At 47.5% G+C, this 20,915-nt stretch overlaps 1 protein-coding gene across 1 annotated transcript in view; it reads right to left on the reverse strand.

The window, feature by feature from the left end:
• The window catches only part of vstm2b (V-set and transmembrane domain containing 2B), a 41,098-nt gene that overhangs the window by 845 nt on the left and 19,338 nt on the right, over positions 1-20,915 (reverse strand). The gene's annotated exons all lie outside the window — the stretch shown is intronic.

Genomic DNA, 20,915 nt, shown 5'->3' on the forward strand with positions numbered 1-20,915 from the left:
GTGTGTGTGTGTGTGTGTGTGTGTGTGTGTGTGTGTGTGTGTGTGTGTGTGTGTGTGTGTGTGTGTGTGTGTGTGTGTGTGTGTGTGTGACTGTGTGTGTGTGTGTGTGTGTGTGTGTGTGTGTGTGGGGGGGGGGGGGGGGGGTTGTCAGATTGGCCTGACCTCAATGACCTCTGTGTGAGAACTGGAGTGCTGGCTTCAACCTGACTCGGACACTGTAGCAGTTTTTCTGAGGACATTATTACCAACTGATCTCAGTAAGGGCTACTGTCATTGATACAGAACATCATATATCACCAGTCAATGCACAGAGGTACCGTTGTAATGTTACAACTAGGGATGTCCCGATCACGTTTTTTGGCTCCCGATCCGATTCCAATCATTTGAAAACGACGTGATCGGCCCCGATTTCCGATCACCTGATCCGATCGGGACAACCATATAGTTACAACAGCAAAAACAACAACACTGGACTGGTTTAAAACTACAGGGAAAGCTAGCTTCCCGATGCAGACAATATTCAAAAAGTATGCAGTTGATGAGGATATATAGTCACCTTTACAGTCAAAGCCAGATTACAGGTCCTTCCAACCAGACTCAACCTCTCTCTCTGTGGTATCCTAATACATTGCAATGGTCAAGAGGTGCACGCAAATCCACACATTTCAACAGGCGCATGCAGGATCCAAAAGAATAACTAAGAAAGGAAAGAGGAGATCCGCACACTGTTTAAAAGCTCGCCAAAACAACAGAGCGAAAAACGAATACATTTCCTCGTCATTGTCTGCATGACCACAAACCAGTTACCGAAACCCTGTCCCATGAGTCCCATGTTTCAACTGCCATGTTTCATGCTCAATAATGAAAATGATGCCTTTTCAGATGTCACAGCCAATACACCAGATGTTGTTGTTGTTGTTGTTGTTGTTGATGATGATGAGGACGAAGAAGTGACCATTTTGGAAGGGTACATGTACATTTGACCTGCAGTCTGGAAGAGGCATTCCTTACCAAGGTGCTTAAGTATACAAACGTATTAAGGATGCTATTATACAGCTTGGTTAAGTAAACTTCTTGTGTTCATAATTGGAAGCCTCGGTAATGTCCATAAATCAGTTGTGAGAGGCCTGCACTCCCTGTAGATTGGCCGGAACGCCCAATAAGCCAAGAGCTATAAGGCATTGGGCAAAATTATGTTCAGTGTCTGTGATAATTGGCACCATGAGGAGCCCATGCTTCCTATACCTGTGATCTGTATCCTGAAACACTTTGTTGTTGAGTTTTCCAAGAATTTCTAGTTAAATGTGAACTCAAATATAGATGGGATAGATAGGTGCGTGCGTGTGTGTGTGCGTGCGTGCGTGTGTGTGTGCGTGCGTGCGTGCGTGCGTGTGCGAGCCAGTCTTCTTCTGTGTTTACTGCTCCCCACCTCACTGGGTTCAAAGTTTATTCCAGTGTGCAGCCTCAACAGTACCTAATACCAGTATACTGCACCCTTACGGGTCCATTTGGTTCCATGTATACACGCTCAGAGTTACACACCCATACGGGGCCATTTGGAACCCACTCAAGGACACTTTGAGAGCCACTGGTGTAGCAGAGTGTTTCCAGTGAGCCAACATGCACAATAGCAGCACCCTGACTCTGTTTGACCAGAATGGAACAGAGCCTTCATTAGTATCATCGGTAACACCTGTGAAGGAAGTAGGTAAGGGGCCCAGGTTCTTTCCAAAATGGCCTGCAGTGTGCATATAGGGCTACAACAGCCCATTTGCTGTGCACCTTCGTTTTCAACAGACGGCACAGATGGCAACCTCATGGCCTTTTCCCCATAGTGCCCTCAGGCCAAAACCTCCTCGGTCACATGCTTTGATCACATTTGGCTTTGTTTGTCAATCTAGACATGCTCTTGCAATAAAAAGCAATCGGTACATACCCCGCCCCGTCAAATACATTTCCTGTATTTATTTATTTTAATTCTGTCCATGCAGCTTCCACAGCTTATTAATACCCCCCAAAAAATGGATAAAGCCGCTCTGACCTGGCACAGGTATAAAAGCCGTGCCCCAGTTATTTGGATTTCCATAATGACCATCAGCATTAACACAACGGCTTGCAAACAAAGACATCCGCCATGCAACACCAGCGGTATAATCCCTGGCAGAAGCTCAGCATACTGCAGCTTCAAAGGATGCCTCAGTCCCAGTAGGTTAATGAGAGTACTCTAGTCCAGGCAGTACAGTCTGATTACTCTAAAACCCCAATATACACGTCTTTGGCCAGTAATCAGATTACCCTCCTGCCCTCTCCATAATTTCTGAGCTATTAGTGTCGATTTTCGTGTTACACAAATTGACAGTGAATGGAGAATTCACGTCATTATGTGTCTGATGATGTACGATGATAAGAGAGAGCGCCCCTTTTACCTCGGTCACTCACAATGCATGAAATTATTTGATTATTGAATAGCAGAGCTCTGCGGCCGTGGTCGCTATAGGTTGTCCCGATCCGATCACGTGATCTGAAATCGGATCGGGGCAAAACAAATGTGATCGGCTCATCCCTAGTATCAATATCATATCCATATCATGATGTTAGACCGGATGTTGTGTGTGATTTTGGATATTGTACTATTGTGATATGGCATACATATGGTTCTATAAAAATGTAAATATCGGATCGGGAAAAATCGGTATCGGCAGAGACTCAAAATCAAATGATCAGAATCGGATCGGGAGCAAACAAATGTGATTGGGACATATAGTGGCCGCCCTATATGTTCACTGGTAGGAATAAACACACCATTGGGTAGGTTTAAGTGATTTATTGACAGTGAAGTAATGGAGGGATGCAGGAGGGATGAATGAATACGGATATGTAGGTTCCGGGGGGGTCGCCGACCCTGAGTCTTTGGGGAGGTGGTCGAATGGCACTCGTCGTGTGGCGTTCGTCGTAAGGCGTTCGTCTTACGGTGCGCATGGACGATATCCCCCGCAAGAACCTGAGAAGGAGAGGAGAGAGTTTTGTTTAATAGGTGGTGAAGGGGTGGGGGTGGGTTGCGAGAAGCCTGTAGGAAGGCGGCTAGTGTGCGACGCAGCGACGCGGGCGAAACATGGAGGATTCTGGGTGGTACTGGGCAGGTATAAATAGGGACAGGTAGATTGACGTGGGGGGCGGAGAGTGGCCTGAAGGGCAGGGCCAAGGTGCGTTTCTCCTCCCCCTGAACATCTGTTGTTCCAACTCCATTTCACTGGTAGGAATAAACACACCATTGGGTAGGTTTAAGTGATTTATTGACAGTGAAGTAATGGAGGGATGCAGGAGGGATGAATGAATACGGATATGTAGGTTCCGGGGGGGTCGCCGACCCTGAGTCTTTGGGGAGGTGGTCGAATGGCACTCGTCGTGTGGCGTTCGTCGTAAGGCGTTCGTCTTACGGTGCGCATGGACGATATCCCCAAAAGGAACAACGGGGAGCGACTACTAATTAGGGGAAGGGCTGTTCTAAGGCGGAGGAGGTTCGTACGGGTGGGACTGGTAGGCTTGGGAAGCCCATCTGCCAAGCAGGTGGACGGCGTGGTCCTGGGGGCCTCGGCTGGCGGCGGTGGATGCGGCGCCGATGTGGAAGGAGTGGCGTGGAAGTTGTCTGCGGGAAGTTGTCTGCGGGAGTCGCTAGGGTGTTGGGGATTTGACCGTGTGCGATGGGAACCGAGCTGCGAGGCAGTGGTTCCGGTTGCGTGGGCGAAAAGAGGTCTGGGGGTCGTGGCAGCGTCTGGTGCGGACGTTGTTAACCGGGGTTCCGAGGACTGACGGGGAGCAAGCTCTGGTCGTGGAGGCATGAGGAGTGGAGTGGCCGTGGCTAGGAAAGTGGCTAGTGAAGGCCGAGGGCGTGGCGAGGTCTAGGGAAGGGAGAGTTGTAGGGGCGGAGGAGCGAAGTGGCCGTGCCTAGTGAAAGTGGCTAGTGAAGGCGGAGGGTGTGGCGAAGTCTAGGGAAGGGAGAGTTGTAGGGGCGGAGGAGTGAAGTGGCCGTGGCTAGCGGAAGTGGCTAGTGAAGGCGGAGGGCGTGGCGAGGTCTAGGGTAGGGAGAGTTGTAGGGGCGGAGGAGTGAAGTGGCCATGGCTAGCGGAAGTGGCTAGTGAAGGCGGAGGGCGTGGCGAGGTCTAGGGAAGGGAGAGTTGCAGGGGCGGAGGAGTGAAGTGGCCGTGGCTAGTGAAAGTGACTAGTGAGGGCGGAGGGCGTAGTGAAAACGGAGGGCGTGGCAAGGTCTGGGGAAGGGAGAGTTGAGGGGGCGGACGGTCCGAGCTGACCACGTAGGAGGGTGGAGGGCTGCTACGGAGAAGTGTCGAGAGGGAGTTCCGGGGGAGAATGGTGACCGGAGATTGAGGGTCTGGGGCAGGATACGGGTCTGAGTGAGGAACCCGTGTCTGTGCGTAGTAGGCATTCTAAGACCCCAAAAAAAAGACGAGCAAGGTCTAGAACTGGGGGTGGGAGTGAGTCGGGAGGAAGGCGGATCGAGCGTGGGGGAAGTGGTCTAGCTGAAACTCCTGGGGCAGGCACTCTCGGGGCGGGACTAGCTGTGAGAAGAGAGAAGGAGGGGAGACGGGGGAGGGGGTGGATGGGAGGGGGGTAGGAGGGGGCGGAGGGGAATTGGGCGGGGCGGCCACCGGAATAGCTGTGAAGAGAGAGAGGGAGGACTAGCTGTGAAGAGAGAGAGGGAGGGGGGGACGCTGGGGAGAGCCAGCGTAGGGTGGGAGGGGGCCGGGAGGGCGGGCCGGGAGGGGGAGGGGCAGGCGGGCTGCCTGAGGGAAGGCGGGCGGCGCCGAGGGAAGGTGGGCGGGGCCTGGGGGCAGGCGGGCAGAACCTGAGGGAAGGCGGGCAGCGCCGAGGGAAGGTGGGCGGGGCCTAAGGGGAGGCGGGCAGAGCCTGAGGGAAGGCGAGCGGCGCCGAGGGAAGGTGGGCGGGGCAGGCTGGCAGAGCCTGAGGAAAAGCGGGCAGAGCCTGGGGGAAGGTGGGCGGGGCCTGGGGGCAGGCGGGCAGAGCCTGAGGGAAAGCGGGCAGCGCCGAGGGAAGGTGGGCGGGGCCTAAGGGGAAGTGGGCTGCCCGACCAGAGTACGGGCTGCCAGACCAGTACGTGCTACGTGGGGAGGGGGATGGGAGAGAACGGAGGGGTGGGGGTGGGGTTAGGGGAGGGGTGAAGGGACGATGGGCGGAGCCATCGCCGGATTAGCTGTGGAAGAGAGGGGGGGCGGGGGAGGGGGGGATAGGAGAGAGGGAGGGGGGACGGGGGAGGGGGGGATAGGATAGAGGGAGGGGGGACGGGGATAGGAGAGAGGGAGGGGGGACGGGGAGGGGTGGGGGGGTTAGGGGGGGGCGGAAGGGTGTTGGGCGGGGCGGCCGCCGGACTAGCTGTGGAGGGAGAGAAGGAGGGGGGCGGGGGGTTTTAGGAGGGGGCGGAGGGGGGTTGGGTGGGGCGGCCGCCGGACTAGCTGTGGAAGGATAGGAGGGGGACGGGGGAGGCAAGCGGTGCCGTCCGGGGGAAAACTGAGCGGGGGGGCGTACGGCGCCGGGAGGAGGGGTCAGGATCAGCATCATCATCATCATCATCATCGTCGTCGTCGTCCTAACCTTGTTCAAAGTAGCCGGAATACAAAACACAAAATCAACAACGTGCACTAAATACAGCAATATCGAAAGGTGAAATGTAAAACAGAGTGTGTCCAAGCTGAAAGAACTGGGTGAGGAGGGTGGGAGGGGTAGGATGACGGGAGGGAAGGGAAGGGAGTTGGGTGGAGCCATCGGCGGAGGTGGCGGGGTGGCTGGGGGGGGGTGAAGGGACGGTGGGCAGAGCCATCACCGGAGGCTGTGAGGAGAGAAGGAGGGGGGACGGGGGCCTGGATGTAAGGCCGGGAGCGTGGCTGTCTGACTGGCGAGAGAGAGAAGGAGGGGGGAGGGGGGCGGGGGGGGGGGGGGGAGGAAAAGAACGCTGGGGGGTACCAGCGTAGTGTGAACGCTGGGGAGATCCAGCGTAGGGTGGAGAGGGGCCAGGAAGGGGGGGTAGGCGGGCAGAACCTGGGGACAGGCGGGCAGAACCTGAGGGAAGGCGGGCGGAGCCAGGGGGGGCGAGGCGGGCAGAACCTAGATCAATGCAGCCAACCCGGTGGCGAGGGATGGGGGGGCGGGGGAAGTTTGAGTGGGGAGGGCGAGGCGGGCAGAACCTAGATCGGGGGGGGGCGGTGGGGGGTGGAGCGGCCTGCGAGGCGGAGGAGGAAAAGAGGGACAGGATGGACGTGAGGGTGTGGGGGCAGGCGCTGAGGTGGGGGGGTTTGGAGGGGTTTCACTGATTGTGGGGATTGTGCTTGTGGAGGGGGGGAGCTTTGGAGGGTTGCGCTGTTTGCGCTGTTCGGAAGAAATGTGCCATGTGGGGGAGGGGTGGTGGGGAGAAGTGTGGAAGGGAAGGGGTGGAGGGGAGGGAGGAGGTAGGGCTGGAAGAAAGGCTGGGGCCTGAGGGAGGCGCGGCTGAGGGCGTGACTGGCTGACTGGCTAAATGAAAGGCTGAAAGAATGGCTGGGGCCTGCGTGAGAGGCTGAGAGCGTGAATGGCTGACCGACTGGCTGGGGGGGGGACTCTTTTTTTTTTTTTTTTTTTTTTTTTAACATGCAAAGCAATTATTGTGCTGTCTACATGACAAGCTATACGTCTGTTGAAAGGAAGGCTGGGGCCTGAAAGGGGCGCTGGGAGCATGGCGGAGGCTGGGGGCGTGACTGGCTGACTGGCTGCATGAAGCTGAAAGAAAGGCTGGGGCCTGAATGGAAGGCTGGGAAGAGGGGGGGCGGGGCCAACGCAGGGGAGTACGTGCTGAGTACGAGCTGGGTACATGCTGAGTACGAGCTGAGTACGAGCTGAGTACGAGCTGAGTACACGCTGAGTACGAGCTGAGTACGAGCTGAGTATATGCTGAGTACGAGCTGAGTATATGCTGAGTACGAGCTGAGTACGAGCTGAGTACATGCTGAGTACGAGCTGAGTACGAGCTGAAGTATATGCTGAGTACGAGCTGAGTATATGCTGAGTACGAGCTGAGTACATGCTGAGTACATGCTGAGTACGAGCTGAGTACGAGCTGAGTATATGCTGAGTACATGCTGAGTATATGCTGAGTACGGGCTGAGTACGAGCTGAGTACACGCTGAGTATATGCTGAGTACATGCTGAGAGAAGGAGGGGGGACGGGGGGAGCATGGCTATCTGACGGACGAAAGCTGAATGAAAGGCTGAGGCCTGAATGAAAGACTGCAAGAAGCCTGGCTACAGGGAAAGCACTGTGAAAGTGCAATCTGTTAACATTAATGAAAAGCTGCGGGTAGGCATGGCCGCAGGGAAAAGCACTATGAAGTGCAATCCGTTAGCTGGCTTTCAGCGACCCCGTGTGGTTTCAGCAAGAACTGCTTCTGGTTGTGGCTGTCACGGAGTGATGACGTGACAGGCTGCGCGTCAGTGAAGCTTCGGGCATGAATGGAAAGCCCTGAGCTACGCTGTGGCTTGTGACGGTTGAATGAAACTTAGCTTTGTGAGTTGTTGCGTTGGTGGGGCGGATGGATCGTTCTGCTTGGCTCGAACGGCGTGGCTCTGGAACTGTGGGTGACGTCATCTGATCGGCGGGGGTCCCGTGTCGAGACGGAACGGTGTGCCGGTTTTGAAAGTTGGGGCGGGAGGCGTCTGTCCTTGTATCCCGCAGCAAACGTGTTGGTGAGCCTGGGTGGCGTTGGAAGTACGGAGCCGGTAACGGAGTTGGAAGCCGTGGATGTTGTTGTTGCTGGAGGTGGAAGACGGGGACTCCGTGGCTATATGGCGGCGGGGGTTATGACGGACGAAGGAGGTAAAAAGCTGGTTCCGTGGACGACGGTAAGTGAAGGAATAGTAGTCTATTAATCAAATTGCGAGAAGCCTGTAGGAAGGCGGCTAGTGTGCGACGCAGCGACGCGGGCGAAACATGGAGGATTCTGGGTGGTACTGGGCAGGTATAAATAGGGACAGGTAGATTGACGTGGGGGGCGGAGAGTGGCCTGAAGGGCAGGGCCAAGGTGCGTTTCTCCTCCCCCTGAACATCTGTTGTTCCAACTCCATAAATGGGGACGGAGAATTGGACCAGTAGTTTCATATATGGGGGTCAGGGGTCATCAATATGTCTGTACAGTAACCCATGTGGTCAGGGGTCATATGTCTGTACAGTAACCCATGTGGTCAGGGGTCATCAATATGTCTGTACAGTAACCCATGTGGTCAGGGGTCATATGTCTGTACAGTAACCCATGTGGTCAGGGGTCATCAATATGTCTGTACAGTAACCCATGTGGTCAGGGGTCATCAATATGTCTGTACAACTTATAATGTTATTATTTTGAATTTTTGGATCATAATACCCCACTGAGCAATATAGTCGGCTTTTAGACGTCTAAATGGCACAACGTTATTTCAACGTCTAGACATTGAAAAAACTGCTAATCAACGTATACGTATATACGTATACGTATACCTGACACATGGGCTCCAATTTCGTCTCCGTCTTTACCCGCGACTCGGCCCGCAATTCAGCCGCTGCCCGGAAATTACGAATAGGAGCTTGCTCTGTCCCTTAACGGTATTTTGGTCCAGTGTCACCCGCTATCCTTTTTGCCGACACCGGTATTTGCGCCTAGAGGTGTGGTCATGGGCGTGCTGGCACGCTTTCCCCTAAATTGCTATTTTGGTCACACACATTTGGGAAAGCGATAGTGGAGTTTCAAAGCACCCGTAATGCCAAATTAGTTTGGTAAAGAGCGGCGCGCATGGGGCACCGCGTGCCTGCATGGAGATGTCCGCTAGTGCAGGCTGTGTCATCTCTCCTTATTCTCCTGTATTCTCTATGTATTTACCAAACTTTCCTTTTCGCTTCATACCATTCCCCAGAGACGGCCTACACGCACGCTCTATATACCAAATGAAAGCCCTAATTTCGTAGTTTACACAGAACTTTTTAACATTTTTAAAATGCTTTAAAAATTGCTATGAAGCAATATAGAACTGGGCATAACGGGCAACGGATATGGGATCTCTTAAAGGCAATGGCAATGGACCAGTGATTGGTTTAATTATTGTAACGCCCAAACCACACCTATGCATAATATAACAGGTAACAGAGGTTTTTTAGGGATTTAGACAGGTAACCAAAATACCAACTTTAGTGGGGGAACACCCCTTCCCCACTGCTAAATCCCAAAACAGTGTATTTAGAAAGATCAGACGAAAATGGAGCCCAGTATGTGTCATAGTCCAATATAACTCTGAGAGTGTACTGAAGGAACCAAATGGACCCGTCCTTTTGTACACTCAGAGTTACAGAGAGACCTGTTTTGGTCATTCAGGACAATCCCCTTTGTGTGTCTCTGCTAATATTATTGTCCACTCAGTCATTTTGTATGTCCGTGGCAATTTTGACAAAAAAACTTGTCCACCACGAACCAACAAGGCGTAGTGGTGGAAAGTAACTACAGTAAGTACTTTCACTTATGTACTGTACTTAAGTACAATTTTGAGGTATTTGTACTTTACTTGAGTATTTCCAATTTCCAGTACTTTTACTTCTACTCCACTACATCTCAGAGCCAAAATTTGTAATTTTACTTCACTACAATTATTTGAGAACTTTAGTTACTAGTTACTTTGGCGATTTCAATGTTGATTAGAAAACATACATTAACCACTTCAACCCTAGCCTGGAACTCACCTATGCTTTTTATGGCATAGGCAGCTCGGCAGGATCCGCCGGCAGAAACTATGCGCAGCTGCTAGACATGAGACTAATTAATTAGAGCGACAGAGAGAGAGAGGAGTGTGTGTGTGTGTGTGTGTGTGTGTGTGTGTGTGTATATGTGTGCGTGTGTGTCAATTTAACAAAGGTGCAGACGATCAGAAATCAGCAGAGAGTGAGTGATGTTACTCTATGCCGAATTGAAGTGGACTCGGGCTGAGCTCACACCTTTCATGCAATTCTCGTGCTCGTTGGATGCTCGTTGGGTAGTGTCATGGCCGCCCAATGTATTGCCAATGGAGGTCACATGGTTTGACCCAACATTGTGTTGGGTGAGGGGGAGGGGCGGACGACTGCGCCCCTCCCCCTCACACAACACAATGTTGGGTCAAACCATGTGACCTCCATTGGAAATGCATTGGGCCGCTGGGCGGCCATGACACAACACCCAACGAGCACAGAGAATTGCATGAAAGGTGTGAGCTCAGCCTCGGACCCAGACTTTTTTTTTCTCCCTGGAAATAAAAACGGCTGGGTTTCCGAGGCTACTTCAACCCTATACATTTCGGCCATTTGAAAATAGCCGATCTACAAGCTCACAATGCGTCACGTTGTGTCAATAGATTTTGTACACATTTTGAACTTGTGAAATGGCACATTCTGCACAATGAGTACTTTTACTTTTAGTACTTTAAGTACATTTTGATGCCGATACTTTTGTACTTTTACTCAAGTAGGCCTACATTTTCAATTCCGTACTTTTACTTGTAACAGAGTAGTTCTAAATTGCAGTATTGGTACTTTTACTTAAGTAAAACAATGGAGTACTTTTTCCACCACTGACAAGGCGATGGCCCCTGCATATGGTTGACTGCGCTGCACCATGCTCTCAGCTCTGACTGAGCGTGCTGTGTCCTACTGGCATGTTATAGTTTACTATACTGACCAGTGTGTGGAAATCCAACCTCCCCCGACATATCAAAATCAGTTTCTTCTCTGCGACCGTGGAGTCTGTTCTCCTGGCTGTGAATGCTGGACACTAACACAAGCCCTACAGAAATCCCTGGACGGGTGCTACACCAGAATGTTACGTGTGGTACTTAACCCATTGATTCCTGAGGCCGAATCTGGGAACGCCTTCTAGGGCCTGAATTTTGATTATTATTTTTTTAAATAGTTATGTTGCTACATGTATAGCAATAGCTGATGAGACACAGAGAGCGCGCCGGCATCAAGGGTAGAACAACGTATAGGTTGCACCAGGCATCAATGGGTTAACATCAACCAGGACGAGCACATCACCAACAAGCGTCTGTACGGGGCATTACTAAGTGTATCAGAGAAGATAGCATTAAGGAGGATGAGACCAGCTGGCCACCGACACCAAGAACTCCCGGCCAAAAAGCTTGTGCTGTGGGAACCAACACACGGGCATCGATCGAGAGGACGTTCCACACCTACCTATGTGGACGTATACTAAAGAAGGATTCTGGCGCAGAAAGCACAAATAAGCTGGCCAGATGTGTGGAGAACTGAGATGACTGGAGACACCGATGGAGGACTCGTCTGAGGACGACGTAGAGAGATACCAAATATAGATTCTATATAGTGTGCTGCTGCTGCATGGTTCCTGTGGGTGTATTGTACTATCTATGAAGTGAACAGTCACCACCTACACCTTATTGCCATCAGGGAAGAGTAACCAAAGCACCATGTTGCTTATACTGCTCATTTTAGAAACAGTTTTTTTTTTTACCCCCAGGCAGTTACATAGTGAGCATGCAGCAAGGCTATCGCTATACATTACTGGCAAATACTCTCTAAGGGAGATAACCAGCACTGCCCTGTATGTTATGTTTACAGGCATAGCTGCTGTATAGTGTATTTAATGTTCTATTAGTATAGTATGATCCATGTAATTGTAATTATTAAGGTTTGATTTAGACTATTGTGACATCAAATATGTAGGTCTCGGTCAAAGCCATGTCGGATGGTGACAACTCATGGCAATGAACACAATTATTTGGGACAAACAAATAATTCGAATAAATACAAAATTATTTGTTCGGCCCCCAAATGTTCATGATTTGCGTCACCATCCAAGTTGGCTTTTTCCAAGGCTTACATGTTTTTAAATAAATACTTTCTGAAACGTCTATGGGGAAAAATGAATGGGAAAATTCTCTCATGAAAGGGGGCGGGGCTGAGACGCTCTATCGGACCGTTCAATTGCATTTGATGCTGTGCGTTATATCTGCCTGACGGTATAACAGCGTTGTGTCTGGGGTGGTACTGTAGTGTTTTTGATTATCCGCTTATATGTGACCATATTTGACTGAGGGACTGCCATTGGATTTTTTTGAATTTTCGTTTTTTTCATGTCATATGAAGGCAGGGAATTATAGCTTCAAATTGACATATTGGTTGTTCAGTTTGACCCACCAGTTTTGGAGATATGGCTTTTTAGAGTAATGTCTTGCAGAAAACAGCGAGTTGAGAAAACAGGCTTGAAAGGTTCACATAAGTGGTCTCTAACATTACACCTAGCTACATGTTTAAGCATTTATTTCAGATTTACATTTCGATTTCAGCTCTGACACTTATTTCAGACATGCTCTAGTATGTGAAGAGTCTGCCTGTGCTATTAACTCATTTTGAAACAAAAAAGTTTTTCTCCTCCGGTGAAAAGCTGGAATTTGCGCGATGGCAGGCTCTCAGTCAAATCTGATCACATATAGCCTCGGCTATACGCAGTACGCAGCGCTTGTCGTACTGTATATCTGCCCCGGGAGGGATCAGGGATAGCCTGGTGGAACCACTGGACAACATTTGCATTCTGCATTCTGCCAGAGGGTGAGTCTGGGAACTCTCAGGCAGAGACGATGTACTTCGGACCAATTCTGGCCGGAGCGATATGCGGCTATATGGGGCCGCTAGAGGCAGGATCAACGCGAGACTTATGACATATTGAAGCTGTGCCACAGCGCAAATGTAAACTGTAAGACTACAATCGAAATTATTATGGAGATATCAGATTTTTGTCCCCGCTGCTTCCGGGTTCATCGTTTCTGCCTGAGAGATCCCAGATGCAGGCAGGAGGAGGGAACTTGTGAACTCAGTACTGCCACAATCTGGCGGAGTCAGGTTAAATCAGGGAAGCTCACCTCCGACAACGAGCGTCCGCCCTCTGTATCGCGCTCTGCGGTCGAGGGGCGGTGCAGATGCCATACCAGGTGCAGTGTTGTTTTTGGCAGCAAATTTAGGTTTTAGTTTAGTCATAGTCTTTGGAGGAAAACTTCATTTAGTTTTAGTCACATTTTAGTGTTAGTCTAGTTTTAGTCGACTATAAATGTCATAAGATTTTAGTCGACTAAAGTTATAGTTGATTTAGTCGACTAAAATGTATTTTGGCGGACCTTGATGGTGTCATAATGGCTGATTTTACACTTGCTGAAAAAAGCCGATCTACAAGCTCACAACGCGTCGCGCTGCGAGCTTGTATAGATCTGCTATTTTCAGCATGCAAGCAAGTGTAAAAGGACTTGTGTCTTACTTATACTGGATCTTTTGTACACTAGTTCCTTCCTAACATTTTAGTCTAGTTTTTCTTTTTTTTTACGAAATTGTCAATATATTTAGTCTCACTAAGAAACGCACAAACGACTCGCGGTGCTCGTTCATGATTTCGGCACGGCACGCTCATGAATGCAATTCTATGACGTAGATACTAGGCCCAAAATGAAGCGGAGCCCACCACTTTTCCAACCCAGAAGAAAGGGGTGAAAAGGGAGCATAATATTGCACTGGGTGAGCAACTACATGCGAGGTGGAATTCTGGTGCCGTCTCTATTATTTATAACGCTATGGTCCATGCAGCCGGATCGTTCAAAACAAAAATCCCTTCATCCTGAGTGTTGCAGGTGATGCGTTGACATTTCTGGAGAATCTTCTCGACAGGTTGAAGTCTGCCAGCAAAATATAAGCAGCCTCAGGGTGCGTGCAGTCTCCTCTCCTTCACTGTTCACTCTTAACTAAACCAACTTGCGGTAAGATAGTGATAAAATAGTAATCATTGCTATAATTTGTTCAGTGGCACGGGTCTCTCTCCATGCCTCCAGGCTCCAGCTCTTTAGTAAAAGGAAAATAAATGTCCATTTGGGTTACGAATTCCATCCAGTCAGGAGCGAGAACCCCATTAATCAGAACCCCACTTGTCAGCTGTAATGGAACCGTGTATCCAGTTCCGATGTCGTCCCTTATGATGAATTCCTGTTCTGTTCTTTGACTATATAGAAGTGTCTATTTGTACGTCTCTAAATGTTTTGATGAATTGAACAAGGTGGACCCTCTTGTAAACAAGTGTAATGCTTAATTGGGTCGTCCACTCACAGTTAACAGTCTTTGTATTGAGTTCGTGCTTGAAATGTACTGTAATTCTGCAAACTGTTAATAAATATTTCAATCAATCAAAAAAGCTAATTTATTTTATTTTGTTTCATCGCTTATCACTTGTATCAATTGTATATTCTGTATGATGAGGGGGATACACACAACAGTAACAATAAACTGCAGTGAAATCCTGAGGTAGCTCAATCCCTAGCTAGCTGTCCTGTCCGTGCGTATAACACAGACTCCCTGTGGCGTGATCAATGATGACATTCATGCTTCTGTGAGGCAAATTATGCAGTTGTTCCTGCATGTTTTTATTTTTTCTTTCTATGGAATCGCATAATTATGCAGCAATAGTTTGCATGACTTATTGGACAGAGACATCTGCATTCACCAGTAGAATGGTCTTGGAGGGCAGAGAGGGCCCAATGTCTCAGGCTCAGCCCAAGCAGAACTCCACCACGTGCTGTGCCCATAAATCAAGTGGTTCTCTAATTGGGGTCTGGGGACTTGCAGGGGTCCACAGCAAATGTAATGATAGTTTGGAGCCCAGTACTTAACACTTTTTATGCTAAGGACGTTAGGGATGCATACGATTAATCGGTAGCATAATCGGAATAGGCCATGTCGGCCATAAAAATGACATATCGGTATCGGAACGGTCTCAAAATAATACAGATTATTTAATCGGTTTTAACCAGCAAAAATGTTTTTAAATGAAAAATGTAAAAAATCATCAATGAGTTAAATATAAATGAAAAGTGTCTAGTACCTCTAGTCTAGAACAAAAGCAAATATGATGAAATAGCTTAGTAAAAATAAACTTTTCATGTTTCTACATTTAATTTGTGTACTCATCTCATTCAGTTGTGAAAACAGACACTTGGAAAAGAGTATAGGCTATTTATTTATTGATTTAATACGTTATTAACAGGCTTTGGGCCAAGCCCCTATAGAGCGTCGCAGTCCCGCCTCCTACCCTGGACCAGGAAATGAAACCCAATGCATTATTCTCATAGACATTTCTTAAAGTATTTATTTAAAGACGGTTACGCCGCGGACAAAGCCAACTCGAGTCGTGACAACTCATGACAAAACAAACAATATTTTGGACCAAACAAATAATTACAAAGAAGAAAAACAACAAAAAAAGTGTTGTAACCTGCCATTTTTTTCTTCTTTCTAATTATTTGTTTGGTCCAAAATATTGTTTGTGTTGTCATGAGTTGTCACGACTCGAGTTGGCTTTGTCCGCGGCGTAACCGTCTTTAAATAAATACTTTAAGAAATGTCTATGAGAATAATGCATTGGGTTTCATTTCCTGGTCCAGGGTAGGAGGCGGGACTGCGACGCTCTATAGGGCCTAGACTTTTTTCCATTGTGGTCCCCTGTATAATATCGGAATCGGTCAGAATCGGTATCGGCAGATATGACCCTGTAAATAATCGGAGATCGGTCATAATTTCATAATCGTGCACCCCTAACGTACACGTCCTGGAAATCAAATCCACTGGGTGCCTTGGACGTGTATAGGTGTCCTTATGTCTTTTTTATTGATAAATAAAGGTTGGTTGGCCTTGCCTTCTTCAGTGTACACGTGCACACTGCCGTTCACTTCCTTGTTTTTTACGGCTCCATTAGAATGGCTCATAACTCTAATCTAGGTTCCTATCTAGGTAATCCATGGTTTTGACCAAAAGGGCAACGTTCTGTCTTCATTTCTGACTTCAGGAAGCATCTCGTTTGGAATATAAACGCTTCTAGAGAGACTTTAGATGAATCAGCGTGAGGTAAGAACAGAAGATTATGCCTCCCGTTTTTTGCGGGGGAACGGAAGGCGGGGCTTCTCAGAGTAAAATCTGCCTCATCTCCTGGCACTCTAGCACCATAATTTTTTTAAGAATTCCCCGGTAAAAATAGTGTTAACAGGGACCCTTACAGGTCTATGCAAATTGAACCAAATGGATGGATTCGTAAGGGCCATTTGGTTCCATTTGGGAGTAATGGGGGTCTGTGGACTAAGGTCAGTCCACACCAATGTAAGTCCTTCATTCCAGACTGCTGCAGTTTCTTGCAATTCCTTGCAACCGGTTGCAAACCGCCTAGCGACTATAGTTGCATTGGTCATACCAAGTTGTTGTTGAAATTACAACATTTGAGAACCACTGCTGTAATGACTGGGATGGCTCATTCAGCATATCCAAACAAAGCATTCAAATTGGAACATCTCTGTGTTTAGTGAATGCTGGTAGTATCAGTTATAAAACTGTGTTTGCCGGGAACCAGCTTGTTAGCTTTTCTTACAATTGACCTTATTTACTATACCACAAAGGACAAGACAAACAAACAAACAAACAAACAAACAGACAAACAGACAAACAGACAAACTTGGACACATGCACAGACGGATGCACGCACGCACGCACGCACGCACGCACACAGAATAAAATAGAAGCTCGGATACAAATATCTATTATATCTATCCTGTACATGTGCAGATGGAATTTTGAACAGCTGTCAAACCAAAGACTTTGCCAAGAGATGCCGCTGTCAGCCATGGTGGCAAGCATTGCTTCGCTGTTGCATTCTGGGTAGGCATTTATTAATGCATTAACCTAAACTCTGCATGCACTCCCTGTTTCGAGCCTCACCATTCCCATATGGCCTTATTGTCTGGCTCAACAAACACCAACGCACGCAGGCAGGCACGCATGGCACACATGCAGGCACGCTGGCACGCAGGCACGCACGCAGGCACGCACGCAGGCAGGCACGCACGCTGGCACGCAGGCAAGGTTATCATTTTCTGTCAGCCATTTTATAAAAATTTTTTGGTGCAGTGGTGACTATATGATAAAGAAGACCAATCATTAAAACAAATCACAGGATATGTTTCATAACACTGCTGAACCATGGGTGTAGAATTATTTTATTTAAAATCTGTTTCAAACAATACATTTGGTCCTATCAATGACAGTTTGTTCAAACACCACCACATTTTCTGGATATTTTAAATCAAATTGTTAAAATGCTTTTTGAAATGGAACAAACAAATACAGTTGATGTTGCTGAAAAAAGACATTTGCCCAAATGTGGCCTTAAATTAATTAGCAATGCCCTGAATGTGAAGAATTCAGATTACCATGTTATTTCATACTTTATCCAATTCCATTGTATAGCGTTACAGTGTTTAAATATACTGTAGCTTATAAAGTAAACCTTGAACACTCCATGGTCTTGAATGTATCATTTCATAGTCTGAGAAGACCAGATGCGTGACAATGATGGATGGGTTATTGGGTTTACAGTCAGTACCACTCCGCTCTACGAAAATAAACTGCTATTTGTTTTCCATAGAGATGGATAGACGGCAGACAGGGCAAGAGCTCGACTCCACTAAATGGATTGATCAAATGAAATCTGTTAAAAGTGGTTCCCAGGTCTCTTCATGAAAATACAATGGAGATATGGAGAGAGAGAGAGATAGACGTGTGTGTTCAGAGGTATGTGTCTGAACTGCGGTTGAAAAATCAAGGTAAAATAAAAATATAAAACCTATATTCTATTGCTTTTCTATCCCTAATATGGGCATGTAATAGGCAAATATTTGGCAAGAATTCAGAATATCTACAAGCTCTCGAAGCAACACAATGCATTGTGAGTAGATTCTTTGTATTTTTTTCTGTGAAGAGTAATCAAAAAGAGGTCTGGCAAACTAAGTAGGGTTAAGTAAAGGTACGCAGGGTGCCATGCCTCTCCAGTCTCCCTATAAGCATTCGTAAACACCACCCATATATCCTATATTCTCAAATAATGCAAAGCAACTATGCTGCTATACTGCTATTCAAACAAGGAAAGGAATATGACTATAATTTGTCCCGTTAGCTCGGGAAACTCGAGCTCTAAAAACCTTTCATCCATTTATCCACCCGGATAAGCAGTTCATCCATTCCTCCATTCTTCTCTCCATCCCCTGCCTGCATCACCTGGCCTCATCCAGCTCCACCACATTAATTGCTCCTGTCACTCAAGGGCGAGGACATTGTGGGGAAATTGACAGACGCACACCTCCACACACGCCCACACAGTCTCCTTCACTTCCACACCTCCCTTCAACACAGCCTCTATTGGCTGCTATGCATGCGCTTAAAGCGGGAGGAGGAGGACAGGGAAAAAAAGAGAGAAAGGCAATCGTTCGGAGCGGCTGGAGTGCTATTTAACCTTCACCGTCTGCTGAAGAATTACGTTGAAAGAGGAAAATCACCCAGAGACAAATTCCTTTGAGTTCCCGTTTCAATATGGAGGTGTCAGTCAGTCAGTCACTGAGCCACTTTACAATGTCTGACACACGTTGACACCGAGGCGAGGATGCCTGAATGTCTAATTGACTATTTGAATGGCCGTCTTCACCTATAAAGGACAGATGTGTTAATGGCTGTACATCACTTGACTGAAGTGTTCTGATAATGTAAATAAAATAGAGCATGTCTGAAATAAATGTCAGAGCTGAAATCGACATGTAGCTATAGGTGTAATGTTAGAGACCACATAGAAGTTAACCTTTCAAGCCTGTTTTCTCAACTCGCTGTTTTCTGTAAGACATTACTCTATATATAAGCCATATCTCCAAAACTGGTAGGTTTAGTTTAGTTTAGTTTAGTTTATTTCGAACCTTTCACATGTACAACAATACATAATACATTATACACTTGAGTGGCCCGAAAAGGTGTAGGCTGAAGCTAAAAGCTTAAACTGAACAACCAATATGTCAATTTGAAGCTTCTTCCATATGACATAAACAAAATCCAATGACATACTGTGTGTCAAGTTTGGTCAGGCCTCATTCACACGTACCAAACACCAATCAAGCAATGTTTGGTAGTTTTTTTGGGCCACCACAATGCTTTTCCAATGGGAGTCACATGGTTTGATCAAACATTTGTGTTTGATTGCTGATTGCTGGTGGTGTTCTGCCCCTCCCCCCTCATCAAACAAAAATGTTTGGTCAAACCATGTGACTTCCATTGGAAAAGCATTGTGGTGGCCCAAAAAAACAAAAAAACTACCAAACATTGCTTGATTGGTGTTTGGTACGTGTGAATGATGGCCTCACAAATCGATTGCCAAGGTCAATGTGGTAAACATGCCTTCTCCAATGGAAATGTGTGGATTTAGATGTATCCATTCCCCATCATCAGCAATTTGAACACATAAGCAGATAAGGGGATATCAAAAAAGCAGAGTCATGGATCCCCACGGCATTAATCAGTGGTAGTTTGAGGTTTGACCCAAGGCTGTCTGCATGACATTTAATAACCAATTATTCGCTCTCGCTGTTTGTTGCAAATCTTTCCCCTTGTTTGGATGGGGAATCAGAGCCAAGCATTTTACCGGAGGGGTGTCGAATCTGGCATCAGAGGAAAACGCTGATGCCAGCCACATTTTTACAGTTATTCCTCTTGGCTTTGAATCTAGACATCCAGATGTCATACTTTAGACACACCCTGGTGAAGACGGCTTAAATAGCTGCTGAAACGTTGTTTTTTTCTCCCTATAATGTCTTCATAAATTATTACATCGGAGCTATGTGCGGCCACTTTTATGTATTTTTTTAATAGTTTAGACACAGACAAGACATTCCACTTACATTGCTGGACTTGAACAATTTTTATCACTATTTATTTATGCTTTGTTGACCGGAGGCTCTCAGGGAGGGCTCTATACTTTTTCCCCTCTACACTAAATATAGTCAACGCGTTTTGAGCTGATTTCCACAGAATGTTCGCCTATTATGACGGGCGGCAGTGGCTCAGGGGTAGAGTGGCCGGATGGCAACCGCAAGGTTAATCCCAGTTTGAACCCGGGCTCCCCCAGAGTTAGTGTCGAAGTGTCCTTCCCCTTATTGCTCACGATGTGCAGGTTGGTGCCTTGCATGGTTTCCGCCGCCATCGGTGTGTGAATGGATGAATGTAATGCACAATCTATGCAAAGTACCTTGGATAAAGGCGCTATATATAAATGCACCATTTACCATGACATGCTCAGAATAGGGACGCTATATAGGGTTACGTTCAAGTGGTCGACGGGCGCATATTTTCCACATAATTGCTACACGTGTCGTGTAGCAACGTGAGAAAAGAACAGTGACGCATGCTGATCTTTGATTATTCAATTCTACCACAGTCTTATTACACATACAAGTTCAACCGAGAAATCCATCTTGAATCATCATTAATTGAACTATAGCCACAGTACCACAGTAGCCTATACTAAAGTATTAAAAGCGTGTACGGCAGCACATGCATGATAAATGCATACATGCGTCAGCTGACAGCTGCTGACGCACACTGTACGGAAACACAGTGAAACATGTAGGAGACAGACAGACAGACAGACAGACAGACAGACAGACAGACAGACAGACAGACAGACAGACAGACAGACAGACAGACAGACAGACAGACAGACAGACAGACAGACAGACAGACAGACAGACAGACAGACAGACAGACAGACAGACAGACAGACAGACAGACAGACAGACAGACAGACAGGACAGACAGGACAGACAAGACAGAGTGTCTGCCCAGTGATTGTGAGGTCAGTCCCTGAGTATGAGTCATACCAATTAAGGACCAGTGGTGAGAAATGTGTTCAATGTGGTAAACATGCATTCTTAAATTGACATAACTATCAAACATTATCAGACGGTCCACATTACAATTCTCCAACGGAAAT

Source organism: Electrona antarctica (assembly GCF_951216825.1).
Source record: "Electrona antarctica genome assembly, chromosome: 3".
NCBI classification, from domain to species: Eukaryota; Metazoa; Chordata; class Actinopteri; order Myctophiformes; family Myctophidae; genus Electrona; species Electrona antarctica.